The sequence below is a fragment of the Arachis hypogaea genome, chromosome 20 (genome assembly GCF_003086295.3).
Source record: "Arachis hypogaea cultivar Tifrunner chromosome 20, arahy.Tifrunner.gnm2.J5K5, whole genome shotgun sequence".
Classification (NCBI taxonomy): Eukaryota; Viridiplantae; Streptophyta; class Magnoliopsida; order Fabales; family Fabaceae; genus Arachis; species Arachis hypogaea.
The window spans coordinates 19,239,002-19,245,033 of record NC_092055.1 but is presented as its reverse complement, the minus strand read 5'-3'; positions in this window follow the sequence as shown (position 1 = coordinate 19,245,033).

The following is a 6,032-nucleotide window of genomic DNA, read 5'->3' as shown; positions in this document are numbered from 1 at the left end:
TTCTAAAACAAAACCTTTTTCCTTTCTTAAAGAAAATGTCTGAAAAGATTTTCCTAGACCGCAACCATGAAAGCAGTTACCTACGCGGTATAAATGATCATCCCGTTCCAAGCATAGGTTCATTAAGTCTATACTGAATCGGTCAGATACTTTATACAAAACTAGGACTCAATATACCAATCACGGCCTCAAGCCCATCCAATCCAACACGGCCCCCGGCCCAAACAGCTCAATCAGCAACCAACTCATCACAAACCAATCAATTCAAACACAATCACAATTAATGTGGTTCAAACACAATCAAGAGCAATTACAACAAGTATAATAGTTAGAAGTTAACATAAGTATTCACATAGACAAACCAAATACAATATGCACACCCAAACAATATCACATAGATGCAAATGATGAATTCCTGTCCTACTGGCTGTGATATCACATTGTCGGTTCAATTGCCAACCCGACACATTCCCATGGGAACCCTCTGGGATAACGTGCCCGCCACACGGTCCAGGATGTCAGTGCCTGCACACTCCTGTGATCCGAAAGGATGTGAGCGGGATACTTTGCCTCCGACCTCACATCTACACGTAAGCGGGATTAACCACCATCCTTACGCGGGCGCCGCAACCTCGACAAGTGGGATTAACCACCGTCCTTGCCAGGCGCACGCGACTTATCAACAATCTCGTCAATTATCAAATCTCTCAGCATAAGCGGGACGAACCCGGGCCTTACGCCTACCAACCAATAACTCATCAATCTTGATGATATCCACAATCAATCAGGCTCAATAACTGATTTCAAATTCATTCTTGGCCCATTTTCTTTTAAATAACAAACTTATTCAATTCACATCTTGCCAAGAATTACTTTTCAAAATGGAGCCACTTCCCACCTCTTTCCAACACTTCCAAACAATCATGAAACCAGGCCAAACTCAAAATCTCTTTTGAAAGACTCAAAATCATTCATTTCTAAATCAGGATTTGGTCATAAAATTCTTCAGCAGAGTCTCAAGACTTTAGGGGAGATTAACCTAACTCATTCCCTAAATTCATTGAAAACTTCCGAAACCTTAACTTCTTGTTTTAACTAAATAAAATTGAATTTAAACCAAAACCAAGTCATGTGTCTAAATATTCCGAACCAATTTCAAAACCAATTTACTTAAACCAAAACCAAATCATTTAAACCGAAAACCAATTTCAGTTTCATTCTTAAATCCTTTTCCAAAGGCTCGGAAATTGTTTCAGTTTTACTAAGTCAAAGTTTCCTAAAATACTTCAAACTTTTCTTAAAACGTCGTAAAGTGAAATTAGTTAATCAAAATCCAAGTTCCTTTTAAATCCATTAAAACTTCTTCAAATTTACTTATTTAATCAACTTCCAAAATATAATTATTTTCATCTTCAAATTGACTTTAAAACCTAATCCTTTTCAAAAATAGTTTACATTCAAAGTATAAAGATTTTCTTAATAAAAGACTTCAAACATATTTCATATATCCGTAATTCAAGTCAAAGCATAATTCATTCTCTTTTTAAAAATTCGTTTTAATTAGAGTATCTGATTTTATAGAAATTTCGGCAGCATCTCCCCTAAAATTTGGACTTTGCCACCCTTTCCGGGTCCCAACAAAACCAACCATCAACTCTTTCCAATAGGTTCAAGACCAAATCAGTTTCCAATAAAACAAAAACTCAACTTTCAGATTGTCAAAATCATTCAAATCAACCAATCCAGAAATCTCCAATTTATCAAAACCAGACATTGTTTCAATCAAACAGGCAACCATATTCATTCAAGATAAAATCAGACAATTCATAAGACTCACATAACCACCAGAAATACATTTCGTACAACATATCCATTTATAACAATTTCTAATTTAAAATAAATCAGTTTGTATTGAAAGCCCCTACTTCAAGACGCAAAACCATATCCCAAACGCCTCACTGAGTCCTTTTCGTCTCAACTCAAAATCAACAGCAAACCACAACTCGGTATCTGATCACTTTCGCAATACTCACAGCAACTTAAAAGTGACACGCAACATACAGAACTCGAACCTACGTTACCAAGACCTCAGAGTTTATAACCAAACATAATAGGATACTAATGCAGGGTTTTCTAAAACACAACTACTTACCGAACTAAGAAAACAAACCAGCAGCGTTCATTGAACCGGCTTAGCAGCAGCCCCGGTAACCACCTCGAGTGGCGGCAGCGACCAGATCTCCGGCGACGATAGATGAAACTAACATACAGCGACAATGAAGCTTCCGGAAACCCAAAGGAAATGAAGACCAACATAAACCCTTACCGGCAGAGTTTTTCCGGCGATGGCGACGAGGTTTTCCGATGGCCAGAAACATAGAGGCGTAGCTTCCCGCGGCGGCGGCGGCAACAGCAAGGCACTGACGGCGGCGACAGAAACGGTTAGGAACGGTGGATCTAATGGCAATGCGAGCTCCCTCTCTTCTTCGTGAACGGCGACGGCGTCGGGCAGCAGGGAGGATGAATGACAGCGGCGCAGACAACGGAACGCGGCGGCGAACTCCTTCCTGCGGTGACTCCCTCGTGAGTCTTCTCTCTCTCTGTCCAATCTCTCTCTCTTCGTGCTCGCCGGCAGAGGCAAGATGGCGGCGACAGAACCCAGCAGCGGCGAACAGCGGCGGCAATCTCGGGCAACAAGGGTGGCGCGGCTCCTCCTTCGCGGCCTCCTCTCGCGCTTCAGATCTGACCTGCGACGACGAGGGCTTCATTGGCAGCGATGGCGGCGAGCTCGGTGGCAGCAACAGTGACCTCTCCCTCTCGGTGCTACTACTTTCTCACTCTCCTCGGTTCCGACCTCCTGGCGGCATCACGACGGTGGCGACGGTGGCAGTGACGCCCACCGGCGCCACCTCCCTTCCTTCCTCTTCTCTTTCCCCTCCGGTCCTCCCCCTCTGATCTCTCTTTCTTTCTTTGTTTCTTTCTTTCTTTGGCAGCAGCTATTGCTGCGCATTGAGTTGGGGGAAGGGAAAGTGTGTCACTGCTGTTGGGTTTTGGGAAACCGGGTAATGGGTTAGGGTTTTTGAGAAAATTAGGGCTAGGGACATTTTAGTAATTTCAAATAAAATTGTGGATAATATAGTAATTGAAACCCAATTTAAATCCAACACTAATTGTATATAGAAAATACTATTTGTTCATCAATTTTACAAATTATTTTCAATAAAATGTCCAAATCAAATAGTTGGAAATAATATACTTAATTTCTTCATTTTCCAAAATATTAGTATTAATATTTTAAAATATTCATTATTTAGTCCAAATCATATAAAAATCCTTATTATTTCACAACTATCGACTTTACAATTTAAATATATAAAATAACTCAGTAATTGTAGAATTAGATAAAATCTTAATTTAAATAGCCCAAACTCATTATTTTTGGATTTCTAGAACTTTAAGTTGTAAATAGAAAAATAATCCATAATTATAGAGTTTGGATGAAAATCTTAATTTATTTCAAATCCAATTAATCAAAACTACCTTTAATTACCTTCAATGAGATAATTTATGAAATTAAAACTGTAAATAGATATATGGTTTGAAATTAGTTCAAAATAAGACCTTTCCAAAAGTCTTGGGTCTTACATTCCACCTACCTTATAAAAATTTTCGTCCTCGAAAATTGAAGTAATGCATAAGATACTACATAGACTTAACACTACTTTTTAAATACTTTTCAAGAAAGAAAGAAATCATAACATCTATACATAAAATTTCAAATACTAGATAACCATAAGATTTAAATATAAGGGTATGGTATAGTGTAAGGTGAAAGATACAAGATAGGCTCAATGCAAAAAGTTTATATGGTTTCAAAACCTTACAAAAGCTTTGGAGAAACAATATAGGGTGCAAGTCAAGATAGGTGTTCACACGGCAGAGCTATGGTTAATGTGCCAAAAGGCTACAAGACAAGTTGGTATCTAACAACAGATATAGCTTTCACTCATGTATCTCGTACCCCTCTCTAAGTTTCAACTTCCTAACTCCGTCAACCACTTCACAACTTCATAACCATTCGCAAGCATAACATCTTCAAACTTGTTTGCGAGGAACGAAACTCTCACGACGTCTCATAACGTTGTACACTTGCCGCTTCACCTTCCGGATCCACAAACAGGTCTTAAGGAACTAACGCATCGCATTACTATACCTAAAGATCACACGTGACATCAAAACAATTCTCGAGTTTACTCAGAAAGATAAAAGAATTTGAAAAAGAAAAACAAACAACAAGGATAATCTCCGCAAGAGTTCTGAAAGAACTGCTGAATCCACAAGTAAACAAGGATGTACAATCGACGAAGAGTATTGGAAAGAAATTCAGTTTAACAACCTCAAGGAAGACTCTTGAATTAGAGAAAACTGATAGGAACACAAAAAGGATAAGCAAGGCAGTAGTTTGGAACTAAATCAAGCTGAGGTAACAAGTATAAAATCATAGAAGAAAGTTAACTAAAGCTAGTGATAACACTCTCAAGGTTTAAAAATTTATGTTTTAGTACACATAATACATTTGAATATAAGGAATGAAAAACTGAAAGAAAATCACCTCATGTGCTAAAAGAAATGTATATAACTCGCATTTCACAAAAAGGGTAACAGAAACACATATCAAAACTGCAATGTGGTTAAAAGAAAATTAAATTGCATTTTGTCTAAATAGCTTCCAAGTAAAAGATGGAATAGGCGAGGTTTGAAAAATGAAAGTCAATTGAGTTAAGGCCAAACAATTTTGAAAATCCTGAAGAACATTTAGGTACTCAATCAAATAAAGGTATACACTGAAGTTGTGGCAAGGTTGTAAGAAAATCAAATGTTTGTTCAAGAACTCTCAAAGTTTAAGTTCAAACAAGCGTGTATAAAATGTTATAGCAGATATGGAACAAGTTAAACTCTATTTAGAAAAGGAAACTTCGAGGTAAAAATTTGCTTATCAGTCGGTTTCAAAAATTTATTTAAAACGATGCATGCCAACTTCAAAGCAACTTTGTCACTTTAAAGAATAACTATGGATGCAATTTAAGCGAGAAGAATTGATTTAGATTTCTTAAGAGAATCCAAAACTTGTTTCAAAAGTTCACATCAAAACTCTAGGAATACACTTGAAATTGCCATCACATAAGAACATTCAAGAATATTTAAGATGAAATTAAAAAGAAATCAGACCAAACAAGAAAGGATCTTAAATCAAGGGAGTTAAAACAAGGTACACAAAGCATGGGATACTAAACAAGCTTTTCATTGGTCCAAAAGAATGCAAAACTCGTCAGGAAAAACAACTCAATTAACAGTGAATTTTCAAGAAAGAACCTTTGACTAAAGAAGGACAATTAGGAGGACAAACAACACACTAGATAGAAACAAATTCAAGCTGACTTAGAGGAGTAGGAAATTCAAAAGAGAAGGAAAATTGAGATTACTGGTGGAGTTCATAAAAGAAAAAGATTAGTTAATAACAAAATCAAGTATCACAACCATAGAAACAAAAGTTCAAAGAATTATCCCATACTTAAGAGGAAATGTATGAACCCAATATTTTCAAAAGAACAACAAATGCGTAAATAGTGTATCATGCTAAATTAAAGTCAATTTGTCAAACGAAAACTAACTGGAATAAAAGCGAAAAGCCTTTCCTTTAAGAATTTAAAATTACCTAAGTACATAATCAAATAAAGTTACGTATCAGAACCATAATAAAATTATTTTTGAAAAGTTAAATTGTACTTAAAGTAAGTGTAGTTTCGTAAACCGGTAAAAGAACATACGAGATATTAAAAATAAATAGTTTTTAAATTGCATAAGGAATTTTCAAAGTTTTATATAGATAGGTGTAGGGTAAAGTACTAAATTGGTCCTCTAGGTTTGGGCGTAATTCTGTTTTGGTCCTTAAGGTTTAAAGTGTTCTATTTGAATCCAAAACGTTTTCATTTAGCATCAATTTAGTACCACAGTGAGGTCAAAATTAAATA